Raw genomic sequence first — 18,799 nt, forward strand, 5'->3', positions numbered from 1 at the left:
CACCAAGTCGGCCGCACCTGCCGTGTAAGGGGCCTCCCAGCCAATGACGGCAAACGCTCATTTCCATTACCGTGATAATCAGGCGATTGTTAAAAGCTGAGGATCGGTTATACAGTGACATAGTAGCAGTGGTTAGTCATACGCTTCTAATTGTGATGATCGTGGATTATCGATAGGTCGAACTCCTTTTACTGGTGTTCAACACGACAAGTATGCCGGCGAATACATTGTGTGTGTGTGTGTGTGTGTGTGTGTGTGTGTCATGCCGCCGACGTCCTTAATTGGCGCGGCGTCCGGAAGTCCGCCTCAATTGCCGGCGGTCGAGCTCCCTATCAAGGGGGGAGCGGGGGGGGGGGGGGGGGGGCAGGGTCTGAAGCCGGAGGCCAGGCCCCAAACCACGTGCTACGTTCGCGTCTGTAAGGGGCAGCGGCGCTAAATGGGCGGAAAACAGACAGGAATCTGTCAAAGTCGGCGTAGAACACGCACACAATCTCTCACAAATACGTAACACAGCCACCAGTGGGAGACCGCCCTGCAGGTCTGGGAGTAAGAATAGGTCAGAGATAATCCTGCCTGTCTTAAGAGGCGACTAAAAGAGTCTCAAACTTTTTGGCCCTATGAATTCAGGTCCCATTTGATGGTTTGACCTGCCACTTACCAAATTCTACAGAAGCGCGGGCCATATGGGGAAGGACGCCTTATGTGGTGCATGTGTTATCCATAGTGCCCTTAGATTCGATCTCCTGAACCTCTTGACATGGCCTTGCACATCCACCTGCAATTGAACTGTGTGGGCGAGGACACTTTCTGGGGTATGTCATCCATCTTCTTCCATTGTCTCCTGTCCTCTTTCGCCCACATGAAAGTATTGTATTTCTCTGCACCCAATGTGGGACGATCATATACCCATTTGGTGGTAGCCCCCTGACAACACAGGGATCGCACTGCTGACGCCTGAGATGTAAACTCCGCACGTATGCCAAGGAGTAGATGACTGTCTTCCTTTGGCATCAGGGCTCCCACCAACGGCCATCGTGCCAGGTAGCCTTTGCTATGGCTGGGTGGCGTCCGTGGGGAGAGCCCCTGTTCAGTGTGGGTGGCATCAGGATGGATGGTCCGCAATGAAGCGGACTAAGTCATCTCTTGCTGGTGACCATACGGCACCAGGAGTCTCTAAGAAGGGCAAGATCGAGTACAATGCTAACAGTGTGACCCTAAATCGTTTCCCTCCCTCGCTATACCATGGGAAGAACGTAGCGCTACAGAAAGAAGAAAGCCATATTCGCCTTGGTATTTAGCTTCTAGCAGAATGGATGGGGACTCCTTTCTACCTATGAAGCCTCAGTTTCTTTGTTGGACATCTTGAGGATAAGTTCGGAGAAGTAACAGCACTGTCCAAGATGAGAAGCGGTACAGTCTTGATTCAGACAGCATCCCCAGCCCAATCCCGGGCGTTACTCGCTTGTGACCGGCTGGGTGATATTCCTGTTTCCATCACTCTCCATAAAAGCCTGAATATGGTCCAAGGAATCATTTTCCATCGCGGCCTCCTCTTGCAGTCTGACGACGAGCTCCGCGCAATTCTAGAATGGCGAGGTGTTCATTTCATCCGGCGCGTTTACGGGGGACCCAAAGACAACAAGGTTGCTGCCAGTGCCTTGATCTTGGCCTTTGAGGGTGATTCATTCCCTGAAAAGGTCAAGGTGATGGTTTACCGCTGTGATGTTAAACCATACGTCCCTCCCACTATGCAATGCTTTAAGTTCTGGAAGTTCGGGCACATTTCTTCCCTCTGCACTTCCAACGCCACATGTCAAGACTGCAGACGTCCACTGCATCCAGATACTCACTGTGCGCCTACTCCCACTTGTATCAACTGCGGAGAGCAGCACTCCCCCTGCTCGCCAGAATGCACAGTACTCCAAAAGGAGCGGAAAATCGTGGAGTGCAAGACCCTGGACCAGCTGACTTACCAAGGGGCTAAACGTAAATTTGAACGGTTACACCCCGTTCGGTTGACGTCCACATACACTGCAGCTACATTACCATCGCCATCACAAGTACCAGTCGTAACACACTCAGTGCCATGAACAGTGGGCCCTCCAGGCCTCCAGAATACATCTGCCCCTTGGGGATAGGGGGCTAATCTTCCTCCGTTGGTCCCAAAGTACCTACTTTGGGAGCAAGCCCCCCGCCTCCCCCCCCCAAACGCAGGGGACATTGGTCGCCCCCCCCCCCTCCCCGCCCAGCCGGAGAAGCAACAGCGTCCTTTGGCTCCTCTCGTGCGGAAGGGGTCCCTTGGGACCCTCTCTCTCCAAAGGTCTCCACTAAAGCCACAGCAGACACTCAACAGTGGCTAAAGCAGCCAAAAGAACTGATTGAAGAGCTTCACGGTCTTCCTCTGTGCCTGAAGCTACTTCAGAGAAGTCCGCCCAGTAAGCCACTAAAGAGATGCGAGAGTACAAGCAAACAAAGAAGTCTGCTAAGAAAAAGTACCCTCCGATGGCCCCAACACAACCACTCCCTACCACTTCTGCACCTGCGGATGAGATCTTAGCGTCCCCTACGGACCTGGATCTCACTGATGCCTCATCCACCATAGAAATGTCTACAAATACTCAATCGGTGGCAACAGGTGACCCTGGGGCATAACCTGCCTCCTTGCACGCCTCATGCCTTCCCAGTCTCACGATAACGTAATCCTCCAGTGGAACTGCAGTGGTTTTTTCCACCACCTGGCTGAGCTACGGCAATTGTTACGCTTTACACCTGCTTTCTGCATTGCCCTCCAGGAAACCTGGTTCACGGAAGTGCTGACCCCTGCCCTCTGCAGCAGTAGGGGATATTACAAGAACCGTACTGACTATGAGAGTGTGTCAAGTGGAGTTTATGTCCTGAACTCAGTATGCAGTGAACCTGTGCCCCTTCAAACCCCTCTTGAAGCTGTGGCTGTCAGGATAAGGATGATGCAGGAAATAACTGTCTGCAATGTAGATCTTCCTCCAGATGGTGCAGTACCCCTGAACGCACTGGCCGCACTGGTTGATCAATTCCCTGAACCTTTCCTACTTTTGGGAGATTTTATCGCTTATAGCTCCTTGTGGGGTGGCACCGTGCTTACTGGCCTAGGCAGAGATGTCGAAAATTTACTGTTAACAACTCGACCTCTGCCTCTTAAATACATGTGCCCCCACAAATTTCAGTGTGGCACATGGCACATATTCGGCCATTGATCTGTCGGTTTGCAGTCGTGACCTTCTCCCATGTATCCACTGGAGAGCACATGACGACCTGTGAGGTAGTGACCACTTCTCCATCTTCCTGTCACTGCCCTGGCGTCAGGCCCACGGACGTCTGCCCAGATGGGCTTTAAACAAGGCAGACTGGGACGCTTCCACCTCTCCCCCACATGGTAACATCGATTTTGTGGTTTAGCAGGTAACTACAACGATCGTTTCTGCGACGGAAAACGCGATTTTAGTGTGCCCCAGTGAAAGACATTCCCTTGGTGATCGCCGGAAGTCGCTGAGGCAATTAAGGAGCGTCGGCGAGCTCTACAATCCCATAAGCGGCACAGTTTCCTGGAGCATCTCATAGCCTTTAAACGGCTTCGTGCCCGCGTTCGCCAGCTTATCAAAAGACGGAAAAGAGACTGTTGGGCAGGATACGTGGCGACCATTCGGTGCCATAAGTCACCTTCCGGAGTCTGGACGAAGATCAGACGTGTTTGTGGGTACCAAAACCCGGGGGTACCAAAACCCGACATGTGTTACTGGCATTAACATTAACTTGTTGTCTACCTACGCAAACGCAGTCGCCGAGCACTTCACTGAGCTTTGTGCTCTAGCCTCCGCGTCAGAGAATTATGCCCCAGCATTTCGCACCCTGAAACAGCGGATGGAGAGGAAAGCCGTCTCGTTCACTGAACGTCACAGTGAATCATATAATGCTCCATTTACAGAGTGGTAGCTCCTCAGCCTCCTTGCACATGGCCCCGACACAGCTCCTGGGCCCGAATGGATCCACAGTCAGATGATAAAAACATCTCTCATCTGACTGCAAGCGACATCTCAGAATTGTTCAAATGGCTCTAAGCTCTATGGGACTCAACATCTGAGGTCATCAGTCCCCTAGACTTAAGAACTACTTAAACCTAACTAACCTAAGGACATCACACGCATCCATGTCCGAGGCAGTATTCGAACCTGCGAACGTAGCAACAGCGCGGTTCCGGACGGAAGTGCCTAGAACCGCTCGGCCACAGTGGCCGGCAGCAACATCTCCTCGTTATCTCCTCGTCATCTCCAACCAGATCTGGTGCGATGGCGTCTTTCTATCGCAATTGCGGGAGAGAGCCATCATTCCAGTGCTCAAACTCTACCTATCAGCGCCACCAACGTTCTTTGTACGCTGTTACAACGTATGCTAAGTCGGCGGTTGTATTGGGTCCTGGAGTCACGAGGCCTAATGGCTCCATGCCATGTCGGTTTCTGGGAGGGTCGCTATACCATTGATAATCTAGTTTCCCTCGAGTCTGCCATTCGAACAGCCTTTTCCAGACGCTAACGCCTGGTTGCCGTCTTTTTTTATTTGCGAGTAGGTTACAACACGACCTGGTGAGATTGTATGAGTGGGGTCTGCGGGGCCCGCTCTAGATATTTATCCAGAATGTCCTGTCGCTTCGTACTTTCCGTGTCCAAGTTGGTGCCTCCCATAGTTCCCCCGTAGGGATCTGTATTTGTATCTCTATTTTGCTGTCGGGCCGTCGGTCTCACCTTCTCTGTACGCAGACGACTTCTGCATTTGGTACTGCTCCTGCAGTACTGGTGTTGTAGAGCGGCGCCTGCAGGGATCCATCCACAAGGCACAGTCATGAGTTCTAGCCTACGGCTTCCAGTTTGCTGCCGCGAAGTCGTGTATCATGTCGTGTATCATGCTATTCTGTCGGCGTCTTGTCATTCTTCCGGAATCAGAACATTACCTTAATGACGATCCACTCACGTTAGTGGGGAGATATCGATTCTCCGGACTGGTTTTCGACGCCCTTTGACGAGGCTCCCTCACCTTCGTCAGCTTAAGCGGAAGTGCTGGCAGGACCTGAATGCCGTCCGCTGCCTGAGCAACACCAACTGGGGTGCAGATAGCTCTACGCCGCTGCAGTTGTACAGAGCCCTTGTTCAATCCCTCCGTGACTCTGGGAGTCTGGTTTATGGTTCGGCGGCGCCCTCAGCGTTGCCTTTCCTCTGCACAGTGCACCACTGCGGCGTTTGACTGGCAACAGGAGCTTTCAGGACGTTTCCGGTGACGAGAGTCTTGGTGGAGGCCGGAGTCCCTCCATTGAAGGTCAGGCGTATACAACTGCTCACTAGTTACATTGCACACGTTCGTAGTTCTCCTGCCCTTCCGAATTACCGTCTCCTTTTCCCATCCACGGCGATTCATCTTCCGCATCGGCCCCCCCAGGGGGTCCACAACTCTTTCGTGGATACGTGTGTGGCGAGCACGGGGCCCCGAGCCATTGCAGCCTTCTTTCTCTGCCGGGCTGCATTTCCTTTCCCTTCCCCTCCGTTCCCCTCCATACCCCTTTCCCCTCGCCCTCTCCTCCCCCTCTATTGGTGTCCTTGCTTATGTTGGCCCCCGCTATCCTCCTGGTTCTGTTGGTTTTACACTCTGGCTTTGTTGCGTAATCATCTCCTCCTTTTGGCATTCCTTGGTCCCCCTCTGGGGTTTGACCTCCATTCCAAAATTTCTCTTCCGTAGTGTGAGCCATTTGGGGAAGAGCACCTTACCTAGTGTCTCCGACGTGTGCCCTCCTAGTATATTCCACCTTTCTTCTACGTCGTTGTCTGATGCTAGGGTGCATAGCCAGCACGGTAGCCAGCCCGTGTGGTGGGGTCGCTATGTACCCTTTTGGTTGAGCCCCCTGAACACACAGGGATCACACTTCTGATACCTGAGCTGTGACCTCCTCCTGCATGCCTTGGAGTGGTTGCTCGTCATCCTGGAGCATCGGAACTCCCGGCAATGGCCGCCGTGCCAGACGGCCCTTGCTGTGGCTGGGTGGCGCCCGTGAGGAGAGCCCCTGATCGGAGTGGGTGGTATCAGGGCGGACGCTATGCAGATGAAACGCATAAGGGTCCAAACCTCTGGCCGCTCTTCTGCGGCCGTCTCTCTGCGTGGTACTGATTCCTCAAGTGCTGCTTCTCTTGCCCCTTCGGCCTTCCCTTCCGTGGCTACCCCCTGGGAGGAGGGTCAGGCCCGTCGTCTAGGGGCAAAACCTTTCCCCCGTTATCTAGTTTGCACCAGGACTGATGGAGATACTTTCACCAGTGTCAAACCTTTATTCTTTGTGGAACACATTGAAGACAAGTTCGGCGAAGTGGACTCCCTGAGCAAGATGCGGTCGGGTTCGTTACTGATAAAAACTGCTTCGGCTGCCCAATCTGCGGCCCTTCGTGCCTGTACCCATCTTGGCACAATTCCCGTGTCCATTACCCCTCACCAGTCTCTAAATATGGTACAAGGTGTGATTTTTCACAGAGACCTCATCCTTCAAACTGATGAGGAACTTCGGGACAATCTCGGACGGCGGGGTGTTCACTTTGTTCGGCGTGTTCAGAAGGGTCCTAAAGATAATCGTATTGATACTGGTGCCTTTATCCTGGCCTTTGAAGGGGATACCCTTCCTGAGAAAGTTAAGATTATGGTCTATCGCTGTGATGTGAAGCCGTACATCCCACCTCCTATGCGGTGTTTTAAGTGCTTGCGTTTTGGCCACATGTCTTCTCGCTGTACCCAGGACCCTCTCTGTGGTGACTGTGGACGTCCACTCCATGAGGGGAGTCCCTGTGTTCCCCCTCCTGTATGTGTAAATTGTCATGGTAGTCATTCTCCACGTTCAGCAGATTGCCCAGTCTATAAGAAAGAAAAAAAGATACAGGAGTATAAGTCTCTTGATCGTTTAAGCTACACAGAGGCCCGTAAGAAATATGCACGATTGCACCCTGTGTCCATGACATCTAGTTACGCCTTGGTTACATCTTCATCCCTTCCTCCCCCTTCCTTACCCCCATCCCGGACCCCTCTCCTTCCCCCCTCCCCTGCGGCTCCCACACCTTCTCCCCTGGGCGCTGCTCCCCCTCCCCAGCCGGAGAAGTGTCCCACTCCTTCGGCGTCTGCCGGTCAAGGGCGCCTCTCCCGGGATGCCCCTTCCCGGCACCTTCCAGGTCAAAGGTCTGCTGCAGCGCGGCGACCGCGAGAGCCGCGGTCTATCGGCCCCCAGGTCGCCCGGTCACTTTCTGTTCCTGATCTTGCTGCAGCTGGCTCCATTATGCCACACAGCCCTCCTCGAACTCAGCCTGAAAAGAAGAAGAAACATAAGTCCCGGGACAAAGAGCCTCTGGTGTCACCGGAGGTCCCTTCCCCGGCTTCACAACCGGATTCTGACCTGTCGTTTATGGATGTCGCCCCCTCCTTGTCGGTGACGGGTGGGGACCCGGCGGTATGACTGGATTTAGCGTGTTCAGCCCTCATTTAAACCATCGTTCTGTGGTTCTCCAATGGAATTGTAATGGCTACTATCGTCACCTTCCGGAATTGAAATCCCTTCTTTCGTCCTACTCAGCAGCTTGTGTGGTTCTCCAGGAATCTCATTTTACTGATGCTCACTCACCGACCCTCCGTGGGTTCCGTGTTTTCTGTCGAAATCGGGTCGGACCCTTGCGGGCTTCTGGTGGCGTTTGTACGTTGGTCCGTACAGACATTGCTAGCACGTGGATTCCTCTCCACACTACATTGGAAGCAGTTGCTGTTAGGGTCCACTTAGACTCTGCAGTCACAGTATGCAATCTTTATCTCCCTCCTGACAGGACTCTTACACCTGCTGCCTTAACCACCCTTCTTCAGCAACTTCCTCCTCCCTTCCTCCTCCTTGGGGATTTTAATGCTCATCATCCTTTGTGGGGCAGTGCCTTTCCATCTAGACGAGGTCTTCTTATCGACCAATTTATTGCAGACCACGACCTGTGCCTTCTTAATGATGGCTCCCCTACTCATTTCAGTGCTGGTCCTGGTACCTTTTCTGCCATTGATCTTTCTCTTTCTTCTCCCTCTCTCCTCCCTTCATTACACTGGTCGCCACACGACGACCTTTGTGATAGTGACCATTTCCCGTTGATTATCACGCTCCCTTCCCGCTCCCCGATGGAGAGGTTACCTCGTTGGTCTTTCCACCGCGCCGATTGGCCTCTATATACTGCACAGGTCGAGTTTTCTCCCTCTTTGTCGGGTTGTATTGATGACGTCCTACGTGACGTGTCTGACGCGATTGTTCGCGCTGCTAACCTTGCTGTCCCGCGCTCATCTGGACAATTTCGTCGTCGGCAAGTCCCGTGGTGGAGTACGGCCATTGCCATTGCCATCCGTGATCGCCGTCGAGCTTTGCAACACTTTAAGAGGCACCCATCTGTAGCCAGCCTTTCTACCTTTAAGCGCCTTCGCGCTAAAGCCCGTTATTTAATCAAACAGAGCAAGCGGATATGTTGGGAACGATTCGTTTCTTCCCTTGGTTCCACTGTCCCTCTGTCACGGGTATGGGCTACACTTCGCTCTCTCCAAGGTTGCCATCGGCAGTCCACCCTCCCAGGCCTTCACCTCCCAGATGGCATTTGTACGGACCCATTAGTTCTCGTAGAACATCTTGCGACCCATTTTGCAGTGGCATCAGCGTCGGCCTCCTATCCAGCTGCTTTCCTTCATCAAAAACAGCAGGCTGAAGCTGTCACCTTATGTTTCACCACTTGTGAGTCAGAATCTTACAACGAACCTTTCACTGAATGGGAATTTCTTTCTGCTCTATCTGCTTCTCATGATACGGCTCCTGGCCCAGATTCCATTCATAACCAGCTGCTTCAACATCTCAGTGCTCCACAACGGCACCATCTTCTTCGGGTGTTTAACCGTATCTGGCTCCAGGGTGACTTCCCTTCTCAGTGGAGGGATAGCATTGTAGTTCCTGTCCTTAAGCCTGGTCAGAACCCCCTATCTGTTGACAGCTATCGGCCAATTAGTTTGACCAATGTTGGTTGTAAGTTACTTGAACGGCTGGTAGCCCGTCGGCTCACTTGGGTCCTCGAATCTCGGGATCTATTGTCCCCTTACCAGTGTGGCTTTCGAGAGGGACGATCTCCAATCGATCATTTGCTTCGCTTGGAATCCGCAGTTCGGCAGGCTTTTTCCCAGCGCCGCCATTTGGTTGCAGTGTTTTTTGACCTTCGCAAGGCCTATGACACGGCCTGGCGCCATCACATCTTACTAACCCTTCATCAGTGGGGTCTTCGGGGCCCACTCCCGATTTTTATCCGCCAGTTCCTGATCCATCGGTCATTCAGAGTTCGAGTTGGTACTGCTTTTAGTTCTCCACGGACCCAGGAGACGGGCATCCCACAGGGTTCGGTCTTGAGTGTCCTTCTTTTCCTCATTGCTATCGATGGACTTGTGGCCTCTGTCGGTCCCTTGGTCGCCCCTGCCCTGTATGTGGATGATTTCTGCATTTGGGTTAGTTCCTCCTCGATGCCATCTGCAGAACGGCAGCTCCAGGTGGCTATACGGCGTGCCTCTGCATGGACCCTCTCTCACGGGTTTCAATTCTCTCCTTTAAAATCGCGGGTGGTCCACTTCTGTCGCCGTACTACGGTCCACCCTGATCCAGAGCTCTATCTCGCTGCACAAAGATTGCCTGTGGTTCCACAGTTTCGTTTCCTAGGTCTTCTTTTCGACAACAAGCTCACTTGGCTGCCCCATATCAGACTCCTGAAGGTAGGATGTTTCCGTAAACTCAATGTCCTTCGCTTCCTTGCCCACTCCTCCTGGGGTGCGGACCGTTCCCTCCTCCTCCGTCTTTATCGTGCTCTAGTTCTGTCACGTTTGGACTATGGTTGTCAAGTTTATGGTTCAGCTGCTCCTTCCACGCTGCACGTGCTGGATCCAGTCCACCATCGTGGTATCCGTTTGGCCACCGGTGCCTTCCCTACTAGCCCTGTTGATAGTCTCCTGGTTGAAGCTGGGATCCCCCCCCTTTCTGTTCGGCGGTCCCAGCTTCTGGTGTCTTATGCCCTTACTATCCGTTCTTCTCCCGCTCATCCTTCCTATTCTATCCTATTCCCAGACCATGGACGTCGCCCGCCTGACTCCCGCCCTCGGGCGGGTTTACCGGTTGGGCTGCGCCTTGCGTCTCTTACCCGTGATTTTCGGCTTCCTTCTTTGTCCTGTCTTCCTCGCTCCCTCCCCTCCACCCCTCCTTGGTTAGTTCCTCGGCCTCGACTTCGGATGGATCTCCGCCGCGGACCGAAAGATTCCATCCCCCCGGTGGTGTTCCGTACCTTTTTCCGCCAAATTTTATGGGAGTTTCGGGATGCTGTTATTTTTTACACTGATGGCTCTAAATCTGCTGATCATGTTGGGTATGCCTTCACGTCCTTTGTTGGAACGGAAAATCATCTGCTGCCACCTACATGTGGGGTGTTTACTGCGGAATTGATGGCAATTTCCCGGGCCCTTACCTTTATTAAACAATCCCAACACAACCGCGTTTTGTTATGTACGGACTCGATGAGTGGCCTTCTTGCTATTGACCGGTGTTTTTCGCGCCATCCCTTGGTCTCTGCCATCCATGACCATCTCGCTGATCTTCACCGTGCTGCTTGTTCCATTGACTTCTTATGGGTCCCGGGCCATGTGGGTATCCCGGGTAATGAGCTCGCTGATCGTTTGGCTGGGGGAGCAGTTACTTACCCCCCGTTTTCCGTCACCCCTCCTGCAGCGGATTTACGGCTTCACATCAAATCCCACTTTGCACAGTCATGGGCCAATTCTTGGGAGGCTACTCCACTGTCTAATAAACTTCGTGCCATTAAGGTGAATACAGGCCCATGGCGTTCTTCCTTTAGCCTCTCCCGCAAGGACTCGACCACACTGTGTCGTCTCCGCATTGGCCATACCAGGCTGACCCATGGTTTCCTTTTGCGTGATGAGCCACCCCCGCTATGTGGTTGTGGAGCCTTCCAGTCAGTGGCCCACATTTTGGTTGAATGCCCCCTTCTTTTGGCTCTGCGTGCTAAGTACAGACTCCCCCACACTTTACCTTTGATGTTGGCTGACGATTCCCGGATGGTCTCTCTGGTTCTAGGTTTCCTCCGGGAGAGTGGTTTTTATTCTCAGTTTTAAAGTTTTTAATCTCCCTCTGGTGTTGGGGCAGGGCGGTGAGTTTTGGGTGTCTCCCACTGTAGGCAGTGTTCAGAGATTCCCGATTCACCTCCCTGACCAGAATCCTCTTTTCTTTCCCTTTTACTCTGTTTTTACCCCTTCTTTTTAAGGCTTGGTTAGTTTTTCTATTCCCATACGTACTTTCTGCATTATAGCAGTTGTACCTTTTAAGTCACAGGTGGTCTTGCCTATGCTGTTTCAGCATAGTGTTGGGTTCGTTCTCTTGCCAACTTCCCTCATTTGTTTTTACTAATGACATCGTGACTGCCCTTTTACGTTTCCCCTTTATCCGTTTTATTTTTCTGACTATACTGAGATGTCCCGTTAGCAGAATGGAGTCTATTTGAAACAAGGGACTGATGACCTTGCTGTTTGGTCCCTTTAACCTCAAACAACCAACCAACCATCCGCATCGGCGACCCAGGTCGGGGCTTACGATTGCATTTTCTTATGGTCCTAAGGACTCTATTAACCCCGCGGCTCTCCACTGCCACTTCCTCTCGATTCTTGGCATATACCGGGACCATTTAGTGATTTACACTGACGGCTCGATGGCTAATGGTAACGTTGGCTTCGCGTATGTTCATGGAGGACATACTGAAAAGCACTCCTTGTCAGATGGGTGCAGTGTTTTCAGTGCAGAGCTGGCGGCCATTTCTCATGCTCTTGCGCGCATCCGCTCATGCGCTGGCGAGTCGTTTCTCCTCTATACTGACTCCTTGAGCAGCGTACAAGCTATCGACCATTGCTAACCCCGCCATCCTTTGGTAGCGACCATCCAGGAGTCCATCTATGGCTTGGAACGGTCCAGTCATTCCGTGGTGTTTTTTGTGGACCCCAGGTCACGCCGGAAACCAGAAAATGGACTGGACAAACAGACTGCACGGAAACCTCTTCTGGAGGTCGACATCCCTGTAACTGACCTGCGATCATTATTAAACCGCAAGGTTTTTCAGCTTTAGGAGATGGAATGGAATAATCTCAGTACGCACAACAACCTGCGTGCCCTTAAGGAGATTACAAATGTGTGGAAGACCTCCATGCCGGCCTATCTTCGGTGTTGGGCGACAATGCCTCAGCAGCAGATTTAGCTTTACTTTTATTTGTGAGTTTTTTTTTTTATTGTACCATTTAAGGGTGGGCATTTGCCTTCTCTCTGAGGTCGCCACCCTCCCTCCATTTTAACTCTGTCGCACTTTCTTTGCATTTGTTTGTCTTGGTGGTCGTCTTTTTCCCTGCATGTGTTCATCTCGCCTTGTCTTTTTGGGGTGCAGATTTTAATGTGTTGCAGAGTGGCTGGCTCATCCTGCTTTATTATTGTGATCAGCCAGCCCAGACCATCTGCTCTATGGTTTTAATACCTTCTTCTACTTTTCCTTGTGGTGTATATTTCCCCATTTTTTTCACTCCATTTGTTTTCTTTTTAGGTGTGGTGTTGGGTGTTTTGCCTTGAGCCTGATGACCCTGTAGTTTGGTCCCTTTACACCCCAAAGCAACCAACCAGTTTGAGAGACCACCAGACGCCGAGCAGGCAATACAATGGAAGTGTCGGAGCAAATGCCAAAAATCGGACATCCTGATGTGCGCAGGTCAATGACATAAAATTCCAGGGCCACACATAGGCCCTACGTGACAACAACTTCACAAAATATCGTCACTTAGTAAATAAAAGGAAGCGAATCATGCAAGACTGAAAAGTAATCAGGCTGTAACTAGATGAAGATGGCGGTAGTGGTGATAGAGAAACAATGAAGGAAAGGCAGAAAATATTTTAAAAAATGCAAGGACACTTGTTTGTACTTACACAACAAGAAACATACAGTAAAATTTTGGAAGATATTGAAGAGTAAAGAGGGAAATATGTAACCAGCATTATCACAAAACTTTTAAAATGAGGAGAAACACCCTTTCTGAAGAGTCTGCAACGACATACATCAAGAGTTGCACTGGAGTCAGCACCATCTACACACACACACACACACACACACACACACACACACACACACCAACAGTAACAGAACGTGACTTCATACTCAACAAGCCCAGTAGACGGATGCACGTAATACACAACACTCTCAGTTGTTGCAGCAGGAAAGGAGTCACTGTCTTAAGCTTCTGCCCTACTGTTCAGTCTGACACCCTTCTGCTTCGAGGCTGTTAGGTTAGCCATTGCACTGCTACACACCCGTTCGATTGTTTCTCAACACTATGCTGTGGTGATTGCTTAACGCTTCTTCGGCAAACAGTGGGGGTAGGACACGATTGGAGTGAAGTCTGATTCCCCCTTTGCCCCGGTAGACGGCGCCCTGCTGTGCAGACAGCTAGCCAGCCAGCCCTTTAAGCGCCGCTGTCTGCAGCGCGCGGGCCCAGACTCCAGACTGCCCCTCCCCTCCTTTCCCCTCTACCCCCTCTCCATAGCCGGCGTCCAGTCCGCATTCCAGGCAGCCGGCAGCCGCGGCCGGCCAACCTGCAAACCCCGAGTAAACGGCATCTCAGCTGGCCGCCGCCACTGCATTCTGGCGCCGCACCGCTGGTGCCAGGCTTTCTCATCGGAGCGGCGCCGCTGTTTCAATGCCTTGACAGGAACGCAGCACTTTTTCCGGAAAATAAACTCACGGGATGTTATCCGCCGTTCTCTGGTGACGCCCAAGGTGAGGTAACGTGTTAAAGAATCTCACATTCTTCCCAAGAGTGTCAGCCATCAGCTCGTACTGGTTTATAAGCATCGGGTTTCAGCCTCAATCAGATTGATAAACGAATTTTTAGACCCAATCCTTGTCGAATGTGTACAGACAAATGCGTAGTGATGTTAAAAGAAAGCTAGAGAAAACGTTATCAGAGTATTAAAAAGCTGTAGCGTAGCAGCCTTGCCGCAGCTGTGTCAGACAATTGCTTTGTCATAAACGTCAGTGAAAAGAGTAAGGGAGACATTTCTGTTGCCTCTCCGACATGACAATGGGAGCATCGGTAGCAAACTGCCGTCTGTGCCTGTCATACTGTATGGCAAACCACTACATACCACTGTGAAACTTTTAATGCAGATACGCGCAAATGCATAAGCATCCACGATCAGTGACAGAGTAAAATAATCTTGGGCCTAGGTCCATTCAACTGCAAGTTACTATTAAATTAAACGTTTCCACTGTCTGTGAAATAGACGTTTCCACTGTCTGTGAAATAGACGTTTCCACTGTCTGTGAAATAGACGTTTCCACTGTCTGTGAAGTGGTCCTCTTCAGAGCGAATAGACCGCTAATTTCTAGTGTTGGTCTTCTCACCATTTTGTTTCATCTGTACAGTCTTTCGTCCACAGCCACCTTGATAATTTTGCAACGACGTTCCAGTATAGTGACAAACGAAATAGGACGGTGGATACCGAAGACCATTCCTAAAAATCAGCAGTTTAGCGTCCCTGAAGACGATAGCTGCAAAAATTGTTCAAACGTCCATTATAATAGTTACGCAGATTGTGAAAGTTGCTGGATTTGGACGGGTTACTCCTGTAACTGAAATATCAGATCTGAAGATGGTTCTGGATGAACCAAAACCGGTCATATGAATATTTATTTATTTTTTTTTTTTTTTGTGCAATCAAGACGGATTATAAGTAACATTAAAGTTACTTTTAGATTGAGAAGAATGTGGTCTAAGTCGGGTAGCATTGTATTTCAATTTTAATGTAGATGTGCACATGTACGGGATTCATTTTCGGGTAGGTTTGTTGGATGGTAGTTTTCGCGGTCTTATGACCCAAGCAGTCTTTCGCGTCTAGACTGATACTGCAGTGTGATCTGGAATTGTTGATTGATGGCTGTTATAGAAAGTGTCTGAGATTGTCATTTAAATATCCCGAAACCGATGGTGTATGACGTGGTGAATTTTCAATGGAAACCGCTCTGTGCTCAAGCTATTTGAAAAAAACAGAAGTGAAGTAGTACAACAGAGCTGCTGCCTTTCCATCTTCCTGTGGAATCTGCAACAGAAATAAACAAACTGTGGTCGCCGCCTGAATGAATGCTCTCCCCTGCGACTGTATGGTTACACTACCCGCAGCACGCCGGAGTTCAACGTGCGGAGGGCGGGCCAGGCGTAACCGATACACGTGGTCGTGCGGACAGACCGTTCACGCTGCGTATTATGCTACCTGGCTTTGAAATGCTAGGGGTAGCAGTGTGAGCAGCTCGTACTTGCCACTCGAAGCTGCCTCATCTTCTGTTCGTTCGTACACGATACACTTCATGACATCTTCGTCTGTCTAAAACCAGTCGCAGGAGAGCTTCTGTAAAGTTTGGAAGGTAGGAGACGAGATACTGGCAGAAGTAAAGCTGTGAGTACCGGGCGTGAGTCGTGCTTCGGTAGCTCAGATGGTGGAGCACTTGCCCGCGAAAGGCAAAGGTCCCGAGTTCGAGTCTCGGTCGGGCACACAGTTTTAATCTGCCAGGAAGTTTCAATAGTAGAGTCCATGCCACGTCGTGTCACGGCACTTATGCGTGCTGGCAGAGGCCCTACGCGATATTAGGCAGGCGTACCAATTTCTTTGGCTCTTCAGTGTATGTGGGAGGAACTAATTTGTTGTCAGACTCTAATTGTAACCTAAGTTGTAACAATAAACCTGCAACATGACTGCATTGTCCGTTAACTCTACTGCCGGCCGGGGTGACCGATCGGTTCTAGGCTCTATAGTCTGGAACCGCGCAACTGCTACAGTCGCAGCTTCGAATCCTGCCTCCTTAGGTTAGTTAGGTTTAAGTAGTCGTAAGTTCTAGGGGACTGATGACCACAGATGTTGAGTCCCATAGTGCTCAGAGCTATTTGAACCATTTGTTAACCCTACCATTTTAGGGCGTCAAATGGACGAAATACACTCAAAAATCAGTCATACTTGTATTTTGTAAGAGAATATTTTAGAAAGTGAATTTTATTTTTCAAGGATTCTCCTAGTGAATTAGTATCGGATTTCCTTAGTCTACACTAGCTTTGTCTGGTGTACCCACTTCAGGTCACTCGGACGGCTACTCCCAGGTACTGTATCGATGACATTGTTACCAGTCTTTATCGCCGATAGTATGATTGAACGGTGATGGAATTTTCCGTCTATTTCTGAGCAAGGTTACTTACTGCATATAATTCGGTGATCATTTCCATCAAAAGTCTTTGTTGTATGAACTAAATATTATACATAAAGATACGAGAACAAACATCGAAGATACGTGAGGAATGTCTGTGTTGCGTTCTGTTTGATAGGAAGTTCTGGGTCACCCGAAAAAGCTGGTCCGACATTCCGTTAAACGGTATTTTGCCCACTAAGCGATAGTGCGGAACTGTGTCGAATGCCTTCCTGAATCAAGGAGAATGGCATCGATTTGGTGGCCATTGTGTGCGGCGCGCTGGATTCCATGGACGAACAGACCGAGCAGAATTTCGCAGGGTCTCTTGCTAGCGGAATACACGTCGATTCCTACAGCGGAGATTTCCGTTCCATGGAGAAGGCGTAATACTCAAACATTAAAGCGTGTGCCGTAACTGTATGTAAACGGACTGACGGCAGCGAAGCAGATGCATAACTATGCGCTTCTGGCTGACGACATGTGTTGAGAACTATAATGATCAAGTCTTCATTTTAGTAATTTCTTTCATTGCCCTGTAACCCTTCGTTGTTTCGGCGACGTAGGATAAAGTACTGCAACAAGGGGAGCAAGTTGTTTCGCGTAATCTCTGTCTAATGGTAGAGCTATCTCAACAGGTTCAGATGCTTTTTTTTTCCTCCGTTGAGCGACTTTATTTGATTTTTGTATTGCAGGATCGCTTGTCTCAGTGTCTGCCATGTTGGCGTTCGTGCGGTGATTGGAGGCATCGTATAAAGATGTTCCGCAGTGAATTAATTTTGAATATGGTCGGCGTATTTATCACGAGACTTATGCGACTGTGCTGATATTTAAAACTTACCGTGTATTTTGCCATCTTACTTGCACATTTATTTGCATGATGTGACTACTTTCTACCCAAATTGATCATGTTCAGGTCTTATGCAACATAGATCTGAAGATAATGAACTGTGATCGGAACTAGTCAGGTCATAAAAATTTGTAACTAGATCAGTAAAATGAACGACAAATTTTAAGTGTGTTCGGAAGATTATATTAGATATTTCAGCCCATCGTCTGTTGTGCTTGCCTTGGCAGCCTCTTATTCGAAGTGCCTGAATTTAAATTCAGATCTTAAAGTAAATGCTAGAAAAGCCAGTCCAGACCTAGTGGCAAAGATACGTTACAACGTGATAGGGTAGTTATTTCGTTCACGTAGCCTTTCAAATCCAGTTTCAAAAATGGCTCTGAGCACTATGGGACTTAACATCTATGGTCATCAGTCCCCTAGAACTTAGAACTACTTAAATCTAACTAACCTAAGGACATCACACAACACCCAGTCATCACGAGGTAGAGAAAATCCCTGACCCCGCCGGGAATCGAACCCGGGAACCCGGGCATATCCAGTTTGCATCAGATAATTTCCTAATCAGATTAGGCATGGGAATAGTTCGGTATTTATTCTGGAAATGGGAGTGTGGTCCTAGATTTCAGCTCCGTCCGTTTCTCGACCTGCGCCAACCGCTATCCTTTGTGGTTCGGACTATAATGGTGCCTCATCGGAAATAACGTTCCAATCCGCGAGGACGCGTGATAAGTTCAGGAAGACGAGGGAGGAGGATACTTTGTCAGCTGCTGTCATGCATACTTCCACCTTTTAGTGCGGAAGGCTACCGTATCCAGTCAGTGGTTGATGGCGAAACGCTCCCTGATTCTGTGCACAGCGGTAGTAATATCGCCACTCATTCGAACGTCTGTAGAACGCTAGAGTGCTGTGTTGTTCTACCAGGATTCATTTCGCAGTTTTCCACAACACGTTTGATGTAGCTGCGTATTTTATGAAATGGTATTTCACGGATTAATTGGAGTGGGTAACATTGTTAGACGTCTTCTTTTGAAGACACGGCCAAAGCTCGTTAAAGGGTTCGCTGACACCAGAGAAGAAATATTACTCGCTGTTTAATACGAAAGGCTGGTAACCTCAGTTTGCTGTCCATAGGGCAGAACCCTACCTTGTACGTAGTCGCTTGTCTCTTATTTAAAGGTCACTGGATGGCGACAAGTGAGCCAACGCAACGAAGGCAGACGGAAGCATCTGATGAGCTGGTCATAAACTGAAGAAGGGAAAACCTGCGACCAGAGACTGTTTTGAATTCTTCAAATTCTAGGAAACGTTATATCGCTGTGTACTCAAGTACAGGGTGAGCACAAAGTCTTGCCCTGATTACAACAATTTATAACAGAATAACCGTTTGACATAATAAGATACATTTGATGCCGTTACATAGGTTAGTGTTACTAGTTTTTTTAGACCACTTTCGTTAGTAAACCTCAACGTGTGCTCCCTTGGTAGCTCGGAGAATGTCGAGGCGATATTCCAGTTCCCGCCAAGTGTTTCGTGACATGTGTTCTGTCACACTACCCACAGCAGCTTGTATCCTAGCCTATAG

The sequence above is a fragment of the Schistocerca piceifrons genome, chromosome 3 (genome assembly GCF_021461385.2).
Source record: "Schistocerca piceifrons isolate TAMUIC-IGC-003096 chromosome 3, iqSchPice1.1, whole genome shotgun sequence".
NCBI lineage: Eukaryota > Metazoa > Arthropoda > Insecta > Orthoptera > Acrididae > Schistocerca > Schistocerca piceifrons.